Source organism: Parambassis ranga, unplaced genomic scaffold (assembly GCF_900634625.1).
Source record: "Parambassis ranga unplaced genomic scaffold, fParRan2.1 scaffold_76_arrow_ctg1, whole genome shotgun sequence".
Lineage (NCBI taxonomy): Eukaryota > Metazoa > Chordata > Actinopteri > Ambassidae > Parambassis > Parambassis ranga.
In genome coordinates, this window is record NW_021144815.1 from 184,026 (window position 1) to 200,041 (window position 16,016).

At 46.2% G+C, this 16,016-nt stretch overlaps 15 non-coding genes across 15 annotated transcripts; all 15 read left to right on the plus strand.

Annotated features, from left to right (window-relative positions):
• The first annotated feature begins 797 nt into the window (after positions 1-797).
• Positions 798-962, plus strand: LOC114431399 (U1 spliceosomal RNA). Its single transcript, XR_003670092.1, has one exon. It is a non-coding gene; the product is annotated as a U1 spliceosomal RNA (small nuclear RNA).
• A 356-nt stretch (positions 963-1,318) lies between these two features.
• Positions 1,319-1,509, plus strand: LOC114431420 (U2 spliceosomal RNA). The gene has a single exon (XR_003670112.1). It is a non-coding gene; the product is annotated as a U2 spliceosomal RNA (small nuclear RNA).
• Positions 1,510-2,314: 805 nt separating this feature from the next.
• Positions 2,315-2,479, plus strand: LOC114431400 (U1 spliceosomal RNA). The gene has a single exon (XR_003670093.1). It is a non-coding gene; the product is annotated as a U1 spliceosomal RNA (small nuclear RNA).
• Positions 2,480-2,835: 356 nt separating this feature from the next.
• LOC114431422 (U2 spliceosomal RNA) lies at positions 2,836-3,026 on the plus strand. The gene has a single exon (XR_003670113.1). It is a non-coding gene; the product is annotated as a U2 spliceosomal RNA (small nuclear RNA).
• Positions 3,027-3,831: 805 nt separating this feature from the next.
• On the plus strand, positions 3,832-3,996 carry LOC114431401 (U1 spliceosomal RNA). The gene has a single exon (XR_003670094.1). It is a non-coding gene; the product is annotated as a U1 spliceosomal RNA (small nuclear RNA).
• A 356-nt stretch (positions 3,997-4,352) lies between these two features.
• Positions 4,353-4,543, plus strand: LOC114431423 (U2 spliceosomal RNA). The gene has a single exon (XR_003670114.1). It is a non-coding gene; the product is annotated as a U2 spliceosomal RNA (small nuclear RNA).
• An 806-nt stretch (positions 4,544-5,349) lies between these two features.
• LOC114431402 (U1 spliceosomal RNA) lies at positions 5,350-5,514 on the plus strand. Its single transcript, XR_003670095.1, has one exon. It is a non-coding gene; the product is annotated as a U1 spliceosomal RNA (small nuclear RNA).
• A 356-nt stretch (positions 5,515-5,870) lies between these two features.
• Positions 5,871-6,061, plus strand: LOC114431424 (U2 spliceosomal RNA). The gene has a single exon (XR_003670115.1). It is a non-coding gene; the product is annotated as a U2 spliceosomal RNA (small nuclear RNA).
• Positions 6,062-6,866: 805 nt separating this feature from the next.
• LOC114431404 (U1 spliceosomal RNA) lies at positions 6,867-7,031 on the plus strand. Its single transcript, XR_003670097.1, has one exon. It is a non-coding gene; the product is annotated as a U1 spliceosomal RNA (small nuclear RNA).
• Positions 7,032-7,387: 356 nt separating this feature from the next.
• LOC114431425 (U2 spliceosomal RNA) lies at positions 7,388-7,578 on the plus strand. The gene has a single exon (XR_003670116.1). It is a non-coding gene; the product is annotated as a U2 spliceosomal RNA (small nuclear RNA).
• Positions 7,579-8,383: 805 nt separating this feature from the next.
• On the plus strand, positions 8,384-8,548 carry LOC114431407 (U1 spliceosomal RNA). The gene has a single exon (XR_003670099.1). It is a non-coding gene; the product is annotated as a U1 spliceosomal RNA (small nuclear RNA).
• Positions 8,549-8,904: 356 nt separating this feature from the next.
• LOC114431426 (U2 spliceosomal RNA) lies at positions 8,905-9,095 on the plus strand. Its single transcript, XR_003670117.1, has one exon. It is a non-coding gene; the product is annotated as a U2 spliceosomal RNA (small nuclear RNA).
• Positions 9,096-9,901: 806 nt separating this feature from the next.
• Positions 9,902-10,066, plus strand: LOC114431406 (U1 spliceosomal RNA). Its single transcript, XR_003670098.1, has one exon. It is a non-coding gene; the product is annotated as a U1 spliceosomal RNA (small nuclear RNA).
• A 356-nt stretch (positions 10,067-10,422) lies between these two features.
• LOC114431428 (U2 spliceosomal RNA) lies at positions 10,423-10,613 on the plus strand. Its single transcript, XR_003670119.1, has one exon. It is a non-coding gene; the product is annotated as a U2 spliceosomal RNA (small nuclear RNA).
• An 807-nt stretch (positions 10,614-11,420) lies between these two features.
• Positions 11,421-11,585, plus strand: LOC114431410 (U1 spliceosomal RNA). Its single transcript, XR_003670102.1, has one exon. It is a non-coding gene; the product is annotated as a U1 spliceosomal RNA (small nuclear RNA).
• Positions 11,586-16,016: the final 4,431 nt, after the last annotated feature.

Sequence of the window (16,016 nt, forward strand, 5' to 3'; positions counted from 1 at the left end):
TGTAGAAAAATACACGGAGAAGATTTACCGTAGTAGTTTGACATGCGTGGATGCTGCTCTCCTTGAAACACGAAGCACCCAACTCTCATCTTCAGTGACCAGGAAAGATGAGCTTCTGTGTGAAAGGGAGATGTGGCTTCAGGATGAGCTCTGGGGCATGTGCAAACATATAAATACTTCATAAATAAAATAGAAATTAGGAAATGAACAATAAGCAACCTTTTAGGGAACAAAATGTGTACATTACTGTACAAAGAAGTATGATAAACATGACAGACCTGCAAGAAATCTTCCCTGTTATGGAACTGTATTGTGTATGAAGCGTAGTTCACACTCCGCACCAGCAGGTGGCAGCAGCAGAAAAGCCAGATGGCTAAGCAAGATTTAGACAAAAAAAGGAAGTGATTGTACTGTGAGGAGAAAACAATTTGCTGTTATATTCCTTCCTCTGAATGTCACATGTATATCAGATAGTCTTCTGTCTTGATATTGTCATACAGCTTTGTTTCACCTGGATTTGCTGGCAGATTTCTTTAGTCTTTTTTTGTAAGGATAGAAAGACTTGTAGGGGTAATCTGAATGTTAAAGTATGATGGAAAGTGCAGGGTGTGTGCTCCAAATAAACAGTTAATCTTGACTGGCATTTGTGCCAAAACCTAGTTACTCTATAATGGCAGTCTATGAAGATGCAGCCTGAGCTGTGTGTGTGTGGTTTTGATGGTTTGTAGATTGTCAGGTACCATTGTTCAGGGGGGCATCTGTGTGAAAGGCTCCCCTGTTTGTGACGTGCCCAACTCATACTTACCTGGCAGGGGAGATACCATGATCAAGAAGGTGGTTCACCCAGGGCGAGGCTCAGCCATTGCACTCTAGGTTGTGCTGACCCCTGCGAATTCCCCAAATGTGGGAATCTCGACTGCATAATTTCTGGTAGTGGGGGACTGCGTTCGCGCTCTCCCCTCATAACGTGTTTAATGAAAATGAACAAGCAGCTCTCTGTGTGCGTGTGTGTTTACCTGGTGCTCTCTCGCAGCACCTTCCAGTGGTTTGTTTAGCATGAAATTTGCACTCCTAGTGGTTTGTTCAGCATGAAATTTGCACTCCTATTCTTTTCTCTAGGCCTCATGTGTGGATTAAAGATTTGCTGACTGCATTATAATTTAGTTTTTCACTTTGATTTGTGTTGGGCCCTTTAGTCAAGTTGTAGAAGGGCAGTTTCTAGCTGAAAGCTAAAATCGGAGTCGCTGTTCGTCTTCGGAACCATCAGTGAGAGAGACGGCGCCGTGCATGGCTCGCTTTCCTCTGGCCCCAGCGTGGCATCGCTTCTCGGCCTTTTGGCTAAGATCAAGTGTAGTATCTGTTCTTATCAGTTTAATATCTGATACGTCCCCTACCCGGGGACCATATATTAAATTGCTTTTTGGACAAGGGAGATGGAATTGGGGCTTGCTCCGTCCACTCCACGCATCAACCTGGTATTGCAGTACTTCCAGGAATGGTGCACCCCCTCCTTTTGCTGTAGAAAAATACACGGAGAAGTTTTACCGTAGTAGTTTGACATGCGTGGATGCTGCTCTCCTTGAAACACGAAGCACCCAACTCTCATCTTCAGTGACCAGGAAAAATGAGCTTCTGTGTGAAAGGGAGATGTGGCTTCAGGATGAGCTCTGGGGCGTGTGCAAACATATAAATACTTAATAAATAAAATAGAAATTAGGAAATGAACAATAAGCAACCTTTTAGGGAACAAAATGTGTACATTACTGTACAAAGAAGTATGATAAACATGACAGACCTGCAAGAAATCTTCCCTGTTATGGAACTGTATTGTGTATGAAGCGTAGTTCACACTCCGCACCAGCAGGTGGCAGCAGCAGAAAAGCCAGATGGCTAAGCAAGATTTAGACAAAAAAAGGAAGTGATTGTACTGTGAGGAGAAAACAATTTGCTGTTATATTCCTTCCTCTGAATGTCACATGTATATCAGATAGTCTTCTGTCTTGATATTGTCATACAGCTTTGTTTCACCTGGATTTGCTGGCAGATTTCTTTAGTCTTTTTTTGTAAGGATAGAAAGACTTGTAGGGGTAATCTGAATGTTAAAGTATGATGGAAAGTGCAGGGTGTGTGCTCCAAATAAACAGTTAATCTTGACTGGCATTTGTGCCAAAACCTAGTTACTCTATAATGGCAGTCTATGAAGATGCAGCCTGAGCTGTGTGTGTGTGGTTTTGATGGTTTGTAGATTGTCAGGTACCATTGTTCAGGGGGGCATCTGTGTGAAAGGCTCCCCTGTTTGTGACGTGCCCAACTCATACTTACCTGGCAGGGGAGATACCATGATCAAGAAGGTGGTTCACCCAGGGCGAGGCTCAGCCATTGCACTCTAGGTTGTGCTGACCCCTGCGAATTCCCCAAATGTGGGAATCTCGACTGCATAATTTCTGGTAGTGGGGGACTGCGTTCGCGCTCTCCCCTCATAACGTGTTTAATGAAAATGAACAAGCAGCTCTCTGTGTGCGTGTGTGTTTACCTGGTGCTCTCTCGCAGCACCTTCCAGTGGTTTGTTTAGCATGAAATTTGCACTCCTAGTGGTTTGTTCAGCATGAAATTTGCACTCCTATTCTTTTCTCTAGGCCTCATGTGTGGATTAAAGATTTGCTGACTGCATTATAATTTAGTTTTTCACTTTGATTTGTGTTGGGCCCTTTAGTCAAGTTGTAGAAGGGCAGTTTCTAGCTGAAAGCTAAAATCGGAGTCGCTGTTCGTCTTCGGAACCATCAGTGAGAGAGACGGCGCCGTGCATGGCTCGCTTTCCTCTGGCCCCAGCGTGGCATCGCTTCTCGGCCTTTTGGCTAAGATCAAGTGTAGTATCTGTTCTTATCAGTTTAATATCTGATACGTCCCCTACCCGGGGACCATATATTAAATTGCTTTTTGGACAAGGGAGATGGAATTGGGGCTTGCTCCGTCCACTCCACGCATCAACCTGGTATTGCAGTACTTCCAGGAATGGTGCACCCCCTCCTTTTGCTGTAGAAAAATACACGGAGAAGTTTTACCGTAGTAGTTTGACATGCGTGGATGCTGCTCTCCTTGAAACACGAAGCACCCAACTCTCATCTTCAGTGACCAGGAAAAATGAGCTTCTGTGTGAAAGGGAGATGTGGCTTCAGGATGAGCTCTGGGGCGTGTGCAAACATATAAATACTTCATAAATAAAATAGAAATTAGGAAATGAACAATAAGCAACCTTTTAGGGAACAAAATGTGTACATTACTGTACAAAGAAGTATGATAAACATGACAGACCTGCAAGAAATCTTCCCTGTTATGGAACTGTATTGTGTATGAAGCGTAGTTCACACTCCGCACCAGCAGGTGGCAGCAGCAGAAAAGCCAGATGGCTAAGCAAGATTTAGACAAAAAAAGGAAGTGATTGTACTGTGAGGAGAAAACAATTTGCTGTTATATTCCTTCCTCTGAATGTCACATGTATATCAGATAGTCTTCTGTCTTGATATTGTCATACAGCTTTGTTTCACCTGGATTTGCTGGCAGATTTCTTTAGTCTTTTTTTGTAAGGATAGAAAGACTTGTAGGGGTAATCTGAATGTTAAAGTATGATGGAAAGTGCAGGGTGTGTGCTCCAAATAAACAGTTAATCTTGACTGGCATTTGTGCCAAAACCTAGTTACTCTATAATGGCAGTCTATGAAGATGCAGCCTGAGCTGTGTGTGTGTGGTTTTGATGGTTTGTAGATTGTCAGGTACCATTGTTCAGGGGGGCATCTGTGTGAAAGGCTCCCCTGTTTGTGACGTGCCCAACTCATACTTACCTGGCAGGGGAGATACCATGATCAAGAAGGTGGTTCACCCAGGGCGAGGCTCAGCCATTGCACTCTAGGTTGTGCTGACCCCTGCGAATTCCCCAAATGTGGGAATCTCGACTGCATAATTTCTGGTAGTGGGGGACTGCGTTCGCGCTCTCCCCTCATAACGTGTTTAATGAAAATGAACAAGCAGCTCTCTGTGTGCGTGTGTGTTTACCTGGTGCTCTCTCGCAGCACCTTCCAGTGGTTTGTTTAGCATGAAATTTGCACTCCTAGTGGTTTGTTCAGCATGAAATTTGCACTCCTATTCTTTTCTCTAGGCCTCATGTGTGGATTAAAGATTTGCTGACTGCATTATAATTTAGTTTTTCACTTTGATTTGTGTTGGGCCCTTTAGTCAAGTTGTAGAAGGGCAGTTTCTAGCTGAAAGCTAAAATCGGAGTCGCTGTTCGTCTTCGGAACCATCAGTGAGAGAGACGGCGCCGTGCATGGCTCGCTTTCCTCTGGCCCCAGCGTGGCATCGCTTCTCGGCCTTTTGGCTAAGATCAAGTGTAGTATCTGTTCTTATCAGTTTAATATCTGATACGTCCCCTACCCGGGGACCATATATTAAATTGCTTTTTGGACAAGGGAGATGGAATTGGGGCTTGCTCCGTCCACTCCACGCATCAACCTGGTATTGCAGTACTTCCAGGAATGGTGCACCCCCTCCTTTTGCTGTAGAAAAATACACGGAGAAGATTTACCGTAGTAGTTTGACATGCGTGGATGCTGCTCTCCTTGAAACACGAAGCACCCAACTCTCATCTTCAGTGACCAGGAAAAATGAGCTTCTGTGTGAAAGGGAGATGTGGCTTCAGGATGAGCTCTGGGGCGTGTGCAAACATATAAATACTTCATAAATAAAATAGAAATTAGGAAATGAACAATAAGCAACCTTTTAGGGAACAAAATGTGTACATTACTGTACAAAGAAGTATGATAAACATGACAGACCTGCAAGAAATCTTCCCTGTTATGGAACTGTATTGTGTATGAAGCGTAGTTCACACTCCGCACCAGCAGGTGGCAGCAGCAGAAAAGCCAGATGGCTAAGCAAGATTTAGACAAAAAAAGGAAGTGATTGTACTGTGAGGAGAAAACAATTTGCTGTTATATTCCTTCCTCTGAATGTCACATGTATATCAGATAGTCTTCTGTCTTGATATTGTCATACAGCTTTGTTTCACCTGGATTTGCTGGCAGATTTCTTTAGTCTTTTTTTTGTAAGGATAGAAAGACTTGTAGGGGTAATCTGAATGTTAAAGTATGATGGAAAGTGCAGGGTGTGTGCTCCAAATAAACAGTTAATCTTGACTGGCATTTGTGCCAAAACCTAGTTACTCTATAATGGCAGTCTATGAAGATGCAGCCTGAGCTGTGTGTGTGTGGTTTTGATGGTTTGTAGATTGTCAGGTACCATTGTTCAGGGGGGCATCTGTGTGAAAGGCTCCCCTGTTTGTGACGTGCCCAACTCATACTTACCTGGCAGGGGAGATACCATGATCAAGAAGGTGGTTCACCCAGGGCGAGGCTCAGCCATTGCACTCTAGGTTGTGCTGACCCCTGCGAATTCCCCAAATGTGGGAATCTCGACTGCATAATTTCTGGTAGTGGGGGACTGCGTTCGCGCTCTCCCCTCATAACGTGTTTAATGAAAATGAACAAGCAGCTCTCTGTGTGCGTGTGTGTTTACCTGGTGCTCTCTCGCAGCACCTTCCAGTGGTTTGTTTAGCATGAAATTTGCACTCCTAGTGGTTTGTTCAGCATGAAATTTGCACTCCTATTCTTTTCTCTAGGCCTCATGTGTGGATTAAAGATTTGCTGACTGCATTATAATTTAGTTTTTCACTTTGATTTGTGTTGGGCCCTTTAGTCAAGTTGTAGAAGGGCAGTTTCTAGCTGAAAGCTAAAATCGGAGTCGCTGTTCGTCTTCGGAACCATCAGTGAGAGAGACGGCGCCGTGCATGGCTCGCTTTCCTCTGGCCCCAGCGTGGCATCGCTTCTCGGCCTTTTGGCTAAGATCAAGTGTAGTATCTGTTCTTATCAGTTTAATATCTGATACGTCCCCTACCCGGGGACCATATATTAAATTGCTTTTTGGACAAGGGAGATGGAATTGGGGCTTGCTCCGTCCACTCCACGCATCAACCTGGTATTGCAGTACTTCCAGGAATGGTGCACCCCCTCCTTTTGCTGTAGAAAAATACACGGAGAAGATTTACCGTAGTAGTTTGACATGCGTGGATGCTGCTCTCCTTGAAACACGAAGCACCCAACTCTCATCTTCAGTGACCAGGAAAAATGAGCTTCTGTGTGAAAGGGAGATGTGGCTTCAGGATGAGCTCTGGGGCGTGTGCAAACATATAAATACTTCATAAATAAAATAGAAATTAGGAAATGAACAATAAGCAACCTTTTAGGGAACAAAATGTGTACATTACTGTACAAAGAAGTATGATAAACATGACAGACCTGCAAGAAATCTTCCCTGTTATGGAACTGTATTGTGTATGAAGCGTAGTTCACACTCCGCACCAGCAGGTGGCAGCAGCAGAAAAGCCAGATGGCTAAGCAAGATTTAGACAAAAAAAGGAAGTGATTGTACTGTGAGGAGAAAACAATTTGCTGTTATATTCCTTCCTCTGAATGTCACATGTATATCAGATAGTCTTCTGTCTTGATATTGTCATACAGCTTTGTTTCACCTGGATTTGCTGGCAGATTTCTTTAGTCTTTTTTTGTAAGGATAGAAAGACTTGTAGGGGTAATCTGAATGTTAAAGTATGATGGAAAGTGCAGGGTGTGTGCTCCAAATAAACAGTTAATCTTGACTGGCATTTGTGCCAAAACCTAGTTACTCTATAATGGCAGTCTATGAAGATGCAGCCTGAGCTGTGTGTGTGTGGTTTTGATGGTTTGTAGATTGTCAGGTACCATTGTTCAGGGGGGCATCTGTGTGAAAGGCTCCCCTGTTTGTGACGTGCCCAACTCATACTTACCTGGCAGGGGAGATACCATGATCAAGAAGGTGGTTCACCCAGGGCGAGGCTCAGCCATTGCACTCTAGGTTGTGCTGACCCCTGCGAATTCCCCAAATGTGGGAATCTCGACTGCATAATTTCTGGTAGTGGGGGACTGCGTTCGCGCTCTCCCCTCATAACGTGTTTAATGAAAATGAACAAGCAGCTCTCTGTGTGCGTGTGTGTTTACCTGGTGCTCTCTCGCAGCACCTTCCAGTGGTTTGTTTAGCATGAAATTTGCACTCCTAGTGGTTTGTTCAGCATGAAATTTGCACTCCTATTCTTTTCTCTAGGCCTCATGTGTGGATTAAAGATTTGCTGACTGCATTATAATTTAGTTTTTCACTTTGATTTGTGTTGGGCCCTTTAGTCAAGTTGTAGAAGGGCAGTTTCTAGCTGAAAGCTAAAATCGGAGTCGCTGTTCGTCTTCGGAACCATCAGTGAGAGAGACGGCGCCGTGCATGGCTCGCTTTCCTCTGGCCCCAGCGTGGCATCGCTTCTCGGCCTTTTGGCTAAGATCAAGTGTAGTATCTGTTCTTATCAGTTTAATATCTGATACGTCCCCTACCCGGGGACCATATATTAAATTGCTTTTTGGACAAGGGAGATGGAATTGGGGCTTGCTCCGTCCACTCCACGCATCAACCTGGTATTGCAGTACTTCCAGGAATGGTGCACCCCCTCCTTTTGCTGTAGAAAAATACACGGAGAAGATTTACCGTAGTAGTTTGACATGCGTGGATGCTGCTCTCCTTGAAACACGAAGCACCCAACTCTCATCTTCAGTGACCAGGAAAAATGAGCTTCTGTGTGAAAGGGAGATGTGGCTTCAGGATGAGCTCTGGGGCGTGTGCAAACATATAAATACTTCATAAATAAAATAGAAATTAGGAAATGAACAATAAGCAACCTTTTAGGGAACAAAATGTGTACATTACTGTACAAAGAAGTATGATAAACATGACAGACCTGCAAGAAATCTTCCCTGTTATGGAACTGTATTGTGTATGAAGCGTAGTTCACACTCCGCACCAGCAGGTGGCAGCAGCAGAAAAGCCAGATGGCTAAGCAAGATTTAGACAAAAAAAGGAAGTGATTGTACTGTGAGGAGAAAACAATTTGCTGTTATATTCCTTCCTCTGAATGTCACATGTATATCAGATAGTCTTCTGTCTTGATATTGTCATACAGCTTTGTTTCACCTGGATTTGCTGGCAGATTTCTTTAGTCTTTTTTTGTAAGGATAGAAAGACTTGTAGGGGTAATCTGAATGTTAAAGTATGATGGAAAGTGCAGGGTGTGTGCTCCAAATAAACAGTTAATCTTGACTGGCATTTGTGCCAAAACCTAGTTACTCTATAATGGCAGTCTATGAAGATGCAGCCTGAGCTGTGTGTGTGTGGTTTTGATGGTTTGTAGATTGTCAGGTACCATTGTTCAGGGGGGCATCTGTGTGAAAGGCTCCCCTGTTTGTGACGTGCCCAACTCATACTTACCTGGCAGGGGAGATACCATGATCAAGAAGGTGGTTCACCCAGGGCGAGGCTCAGCCATTGCACTCTAGGTTGTGCTGACCCCTGCGAATTCCCCAAATGTGGGAATCTCGACTGCATAATTTCTGCTAGTGGGGGACTGCGTTCGCGCTCTCCCCTCATAACGTGTTTAATGAAAATGAACAAGCAGCTCTCTGTGTGCGTGTGTGTTTACCTGGTGCTCTCTCGCAGCACCTTCCAGTGGTTTGTTTAGCATGAAATTTGCACTCCTAGTGGTTTGTTCAGCATGAAATTTGCACTCCTATTCTTTTCTCTAGGCCTCATGTGTGGATTAAAGATTTGCTGACTGCATTATAATTTAGTTTTTCACTTTGATTTGTGTTGGGCCCTTTAGTCAAGTTGTAGAAGGGCAGTTTCTAGCTGAAAGCTAAAATCGGAGTCGCTGTTCGTCTTCGGAACCATCAGTGAGAGAGACGGCGCCGTGCATGGCTCGCTTTCCTCTGGCCCCAGCGTGGCATCGCTTCTCGGCCTTTTGGCTAAGATCAAGTGTAGTATCTGTTCTTATCAGTTTAATATCTGATACGTCCCCTACCCGGGGACCATATATTAAATTGCTTTTTGGACAAGGGAGATGGAATTGGGGCTTGCTCCGTCCACTCCACGCATCAACCTGGTATTGCAGTACTTCCAGGAATGGTGCACCCCCTCCTTTTGCTGTAGAAAAATACACGGAGAAGATTTACCGTAGTAGTTTGACATGCGTGGATGCTGCTCTCCTTGAAACACGAAGCACCCAACTCTCATCTTCAGTGACCAGGAAAAATGAGCTTCTGTGTGAAAGGGAGATGTGGCTTCAGGATGAGCTCTGGGGGAGTGTGCAAACATATAAATACTTCATAAATAAAATAGAAATTAGGAAATGAACAATAAGCAACCTTTTAGGGAACAAAATGTGTACATTACTGTACAAAGAAGTATGATAAACATGACAGACCTGCAAGAAATCTTCCCTGTTATGGAACTGTATTGTGTATGAAGCGTAGTTCACACTCCGCACCAGCAGGTGGCAGCAGCAGAAAAGCCAGATGGCTAAGCAAGATTTAGACAAAAAAAGGAAGTGATTGTACTGTGAGGAGAAAACAATTTGCTGTTATATTCCTTCCTCTGAATGTCACATGTATATCAGATAGTCTTCTGTCTTGATATTGTCATACAGCTTTGTTTCACCTGGATTTGCTGGCAGATTTCTTTAGTCTTTTTTTGTAAGGATAGAAAGACTTGTAGGGGTAATCTGAATGTTAAAGTATGATGGAAAGTGCAGGGTGTGTGCTCCAAATAAACAGTTAATCTTGACTGGCATTTGTGCCAAAACCTAGTTACTCTATAATGGCAGTCTATGAAGATGCAGCCTGAGCTGTGTGTGTGTGGTTTTGATGGTTTGTAGATTGTCAGGTACCATTGTTCAGGGGGGCATCTGTGTGAAAGGCTCCCCTGTTTGTGACGTGCCCAACTCATACTTACCTGGCAGGGGAGATACCATGATCAAGAAGGTGGTTCACCCAGGGCGAGGCTCAGCCATTGCACTCTAGGTTGTGCTGACCCCTGCGAATTCCCCAAATGTGGGAATCTCGACTGCATAATTTCTGGTAGTGGGGGACTGCGTTCGCGCTCTCCCCTCATAACGTGTTTAATGAAAATGAACAAGCAGCTCTCTGTGTGCGTGTGTGTTTACCTGGTGCTCTCTCGCAGCACCTTCCAGTGGTTTGTTTAGCATGAAATTTGCACTCCTAGTGGTTTGTTCAGCATGAAATTTGCACTCCTATTCTTTTCTCTAGGCCTCATGTGTGGATTAAAGATTTGCTGACTGCATTATAATTTAGTTTTTCACTTTGATTTGTGTTGGGCCCTTTAGTCAAGTTGTAGAAGGGCAGTTTCTAGCTGAAAGCTAAAATCGGAGTCGCTGTTCGTCTTCGGAACCATCAGTGAGAGAGACGGCGCCGTGCATGGCTCGCTTTCCTCTGGCCCCAGCGTGGCATCGCTTCTCGGCCTTTTGGCTAAGATCAAGTGTAGTATCTGTTCTTATCAGTTTAATATCTGATACGTCCCCTACCCGGGGACCATATATTAAATTGCTTTTTGGACAAGGGAGATGGAATTGGGGCTTGCTCCGTCCACTCCACGCATCAACCTGGTATTGCAGTACTTCCAGGAATGGTGCACCCCCTCCTTTTGCTGTAGAAAAATACACGGAGAAGATTTACCGTAGTAGTTTGACATGCGTGGATGCTGCTCTCCTTGAAACACGAAGCACCCAACTCTCATCTTCAGTGACCAGGAAAAATGAGCTTCTGTGTGAAAGGGAGATGTGGCTTCAGGATGAGCTCTGGGGCAGTGTGCAAACATATAAATACTTCATAAATAAAATAGAAATTAGGAAATGAACAATAAGCAACCTTTTAGGGAACAAAATGTGTACATTACTGTACAAAGAAGTATGATAAACATGACAGACCTGCAAGAAATCTTCCCTGTTGTGGAACTGTATTGTGTATGAAGCGTAGTTCACACTCCGCACCAGCAGGTGGCAGCAGCAGAAAAGCCAGATGGCTAAGCAAGATTTAGACAAAAAAAGGAAGTGATTGTACTGTGAGGAGAAAACAATTTGCTGTTATATTCCTTCCTCTGAATGTCACATGTATATCAGATAGTCTTCTGTCTTGATATTGTCATACAGCTTTGTTTCACCTGGATTTGCTGGCAGATTTCTTTAGTCTTTTTTTTGTAAGGATAGAAAGACTTGTAGGGGTAATCTGAATGTTAAAGTATGATGGAAAGTGCAGGGTGTGTGCTCCAAATAAACAGTTAATCTTGACTGGCATTTGTGCCAAAACCTAGTTACTCTATAATGGCAGTCTATGAAGATGCAGCCTGAGCTGTGTGTGTGTGGTTTTGATGGTTTGTAGATTGTCAGGTACCATTGTTCAGGGGGGCATCTGTGTGAAAGGCTCCCCTGTTTGTGACGTGCCCAACTCATACTTACCTGGCAGGGGAGATACCATGATCAAGAAGGTGGGTCACCCAGGGCGAGGCTCAGCCATTGCACTCTAGGTTGTGCTGACCCCTGCGAATTCCCCAAATGTGGGAATCTCGACTGCATAATTTCTGGTAGTGGGGGACTGCGTTCGCGCTCTCCCCTCATAACGTGTTTAATGAAAATGAACAAGCAGCTCTCTGTGTGCGTGTGTGTTTACCTGGTGCCGTGAAGGCGCTGCGCTGCAGTGCTGAGCAGATGTTTACAAAAAGAAAAGACACTTTGCCTCTTTTCTCGCACGTGTGTGTGTCCACTAAACATCTGTTGTAGCCAGTAAACCACTTTTGTGGCCTGCCTTGTGTAGTTTTTGTCACCTGCTTTGGTATCAGTTATGGTGTATTTTATGCACGTCTTGCTTTCTTTGTCCATCAAAGAGCAAAAAGCGGAAGGTGCATGTGCCCAGGTAATTGTGGTAACCGCGCCTAGCTGTTTGTTAGCCGCGGTTACCGTGGTTACCAGACGTCAGAATTCTCAGATCAAAGACAGGAAGGAACATAAAGTCCTCAATTATGGTGGATTTTATGCACGTCTTGCTTTCTTTGTCCATCAAAGACCAAAAAACGGAAGGTGCATGTGGTAACCGCGCCTAACTGTTTGCTAGCCGTGGTTGCCGTGGTTACCAGACGTCAGAATTCTCAGATCAAAGGCAGGAAGGAACATAAAGTCCTCAATTGTCCAAAGACAGAAAAGCTCACAGCACCCGGTGCTCCCAGGCGCTCTCCCATCCAAGTACTAACCAACCAGGCCCGACTCTGCTTAGCTTCCGAGATCGGGCGCTTCTGGAGTAGTGTGGCCGTGAGCTGCTTTCTCGTCAGCTGCGGCGTGTCTTGACGCGTGTCATGCTTGCGTAGTCACGCTGTGACTCTGACATGTGGTTGTGTTGCTGTGATGAGCAGATGTAGAGACGCTCTCTGTCAGCTCTGCCCTGCGCGCTGCCGTCCAACAATGCCCACGCTCTCCTGCTCACCCACGCATCCTCCCGCTGACCTTACCGCCACCTTGCGCACCGCTACAACCTGTTCACCCACTCTTAATCCCCCCTCCCCGGGCTAAACCAAGCAAACCGCGCCGGGAAAGTCCTCGTGCCCCTGGTGCCGTGAAGGCGCTGCGCTGCAGTGCTGAGCAGATGTTTACAAAAAGAAAAGACACTTTGCCTCTTTTCTCGCACGTGTGTGTGTCCACTAAACATCTGTTGTAGCCTTTGTAGCCAGTAAACCACTTTTGTGGCCTGCCTTGTGTAGTTTTTGTCACCTGCTTTGGTATCAGTTATGGTGTATTTTATGCACGTCTTGCTTTCTTTGTCCATCAAAGAGCAAAAAGCGGAAGGTGCATGTGCCCAGGTAATTGTGGTAACCGCGCCTAGCTGTTTGTTAGCCGCGGTTACCGTGGTTACCAGACGTCAGAATTCTCAGATCGAAGGCAGGAAGGAACATAAAGTCCTCAATTGTCCAAAGACAGAAAAGCTCACAGCACCCGGTGCTCCCAGGCGCTCTCCCATCCAAGTACTAACCAACCAGGCCCGACTCTGCTTAGCTTCCGAGATCGGGCGCTTCTGGAGTAGTGTGGCCGTGAGCTGCTTTCTCGTCAGCTGCGGCGTGTCTTGACGCGTGTCATGCTTGCGTAGTCACGCTGTGACTCTGACATGTGGTTGTGTTGCTGTCAGGGTTTCAGGTTTGAGCCAGGGCTTTTGTTTTGTGTTTTGGTTTTGCCTGTGTTATTTCCTGTTTTATTTTGGCATTTCCTGTTTTGTTGTTCACTGACTCTCCTCTCGTTGCAGGCGTCTTGACTTCCCCCTCCTTGTGTTCTCCCTCCTCCTCCCGGTGATTACCTGCTCCTCCCTCATGTGTCCCACCTGTGTCCAATTGTCCACCCTGATCCTTTTGTATTTAGTCTCTGTCCTCCCTGCACTCGGTGCTAGTTCGTCTCGTCGCTTTGGGATTGTGCCTGTGCCTTGCCAGCCTTGACTCCAGTGATCTCCCGGTGACTAAGCCTTGCTTTGGTTTTTTTTGACTGTTATGAATCTGTGCTAGAACTTCGTTTTTGCCACGCTTAGTGTGACCCTTAGTTTGTTGTTTATTTTGGGTTTTTTTGCCCTGCGGGCGTAAAATAAAAGACGCTTTTGCTATACCTGCTCTGCTTTCTGCATCTGTGTCCGCACTGACACGCAACCCTGACAGTTGCTGTGATGAGCAGATGTAGAGACGCTCTCTGTCAGCTCTGCCCTGCGCGCTGCCGTCCAACAATGCCCACGCTCTCCTGCTCACCCACGCATCCTCCCGCTGACCTTACCGCCACCTTGCGCACCGCTACAACCTGTTCACCCACTCTTAATCCCCCCTCCCCGGGCTAAACCAAGCAAACCGCGCCGGGAAAGTCCTCGTGCCCCTGGTGCCGTGAAGGCGCTGCGCTGCAGTGCTGAGCAGATGTTTACAAAAAGAAAAGACACTTTGCCTCTTTTCTCGCACGTGTGTGTGTCCACTAAACATCTGTTGTAGCCTTTGTAGCCAGTAAACCACTTTTGTGGCCTGCCTTGTGTAGTTTTTGTCACCTGCTTTGGTATCAGTTATGGTGTATTTTATGCACGTCTTGCTTTCTTTGTCCATCAAAGAGCAAAAAGCGGAAGGTGCATGTGCCCAGGTAATTGTGGTAACCGCGCCTAGCTGTTTGTTAGCCGCGGTTACCGTGGTTACCAGACGTCAGAATTCTCAGATCGAAGGACAGGAAGGAACATAAAGTCCTCAATTATGGTGGATTTTATGCACGTCTTGCTTTCTTTGTCCATCAAAGACCAAAAAACGGAAGGTGCATGTGCCCAGGTAATTGTGGTAACCGCGCCTAACTGTTTGCTAGCCGCGGTTGCCGTGGTTACCAGACGTCAGAATTCTCAGATCAAAGGCAGGAAGGAACATAAAGTCCTCAATTGTCCAAAGACAGAAAAGCTCACAGCACCCGGTGCTCCCAGGCGCTCTCCCATCCAAGTACTAACCAACCAGGCCCGACTCTGCTTAGCTTCCGAGATCGGGCGCTTCTGGAGTAGTGTGGCCGTGAGCTGCTTTCTCGTCAGCTGCGGCGTGTCTTGACGCGTGTCATGCTTGCGTAGTCACGCTGTGACTCTGACATGTGGTTGTGTTGCTGTGATGAGCAGATGTAGAGACGCTCTCTGTCAGCTCTGCCCTGCGCGCTGCCGTCCAACAATGCCCACGCTCTCCTGCTCACCCACGCATCCTCCCGCTGACCTTACCGCCACCTTGCGCACCGCTACAACCTGTTCACCCACTCTTAATCCCCCCTCCCCGGGCTAAACCAAGCAAACCGCGCCGGGAAAGTCCTCGTGCCCCTGGTGCCGTGAAGGCGCTGCGCTGCAGTGCTGAGCAGATGTTTACAAAAAGAAAAGACACTTTGCCTCTTTTCTCGCACGTGTGTGTGTCCACTAAACATCTGTTGTAGCCAGTAAACCACTTTTGTGGCCTGCCTTGTGTAGTTTTTGTCACCTGCTTTGGTATCAGTTATGGTGTATTTTATGCACGTCTTGCTTTCTTTGTCCATCAAAGAGCAAAAAGCGGAAGGTGCATGTGCCCAGGTAATTGTGGTAACCGCGCCTAGCTGTTTGTTAGCCGCGGTTACCGTGGTTACCAGACGTCAGAATTCTCAGATCGAAGGCAGGAAGGAACATAAAGTCCTCAATTGTCCAAAGACAGAAAAGCTCACAGCACCCGGTGCTCCCAGGCGCTCTCCCATCCAAGTACTAACCAACCAGGCCCGACTCTGCTTAGCTTCCGAGATCGGGCGCTTCTGGAGTAGTGTGGCCGTGAGCTGCTTTCTCGTCAGCTGCGGCGTGTCTTGACGCGTGTCATGCTTGCGTAGTCACGCTGTGACTCTGACATGTGGTTGTGTTGCTGTCAGGGTTTCAGGTTTGAGCCAGGGCTTTTGTTTTGTGTTTTGGTTTTGCCTGTGTTATTTCCTGTTTTATTTTGGCATTTCCTGTTTTGTTGTTCACTGACTCTCCTCTCGTTGCAGGCGTCTTGACTTCCCCCTCCTTGTGTTCTCCCTCCTCCTCCCGGTGATTACCTGCTCCTCCCTCATGTGTCCCACCTGTGTCCAATTGTCCACCCTGATCCTTTTGTATTTAGTCTCTGTCCTCCCTGCACTCGGTGCTAGTTCGTCTCGTCGCTTTGGGATTGTGCCTGTGCCTTGCCAGCCTTGACTCCAGTGATCTCCCGGTGACTAAGCCTTGCTTTGGTTTTTTTTGACTGTTATGAATCTGTGCTAGAACTTCGTTTTTGCCACGCTTAGTGTGACCCTTAGTTTGTTGTTTATTTTGGGTTTTTTTTGCCCTGCGGGCGTAAAATAAAAGACGCTTTTGCTATACCTGCTCTGCTTTCTGCATCTGTGTCCGCACTGACACGCAACCCTGACAGTTGCTGTGATGAGCAGATGTAGAGACGCTCTCTGTCAGCTCTGCCCTGCGCGCTGCCGTCCAACAATGCCCACGCTCTCCTGCTCACCCACGCATCCTCCCGCTGACCTTACCGCCACC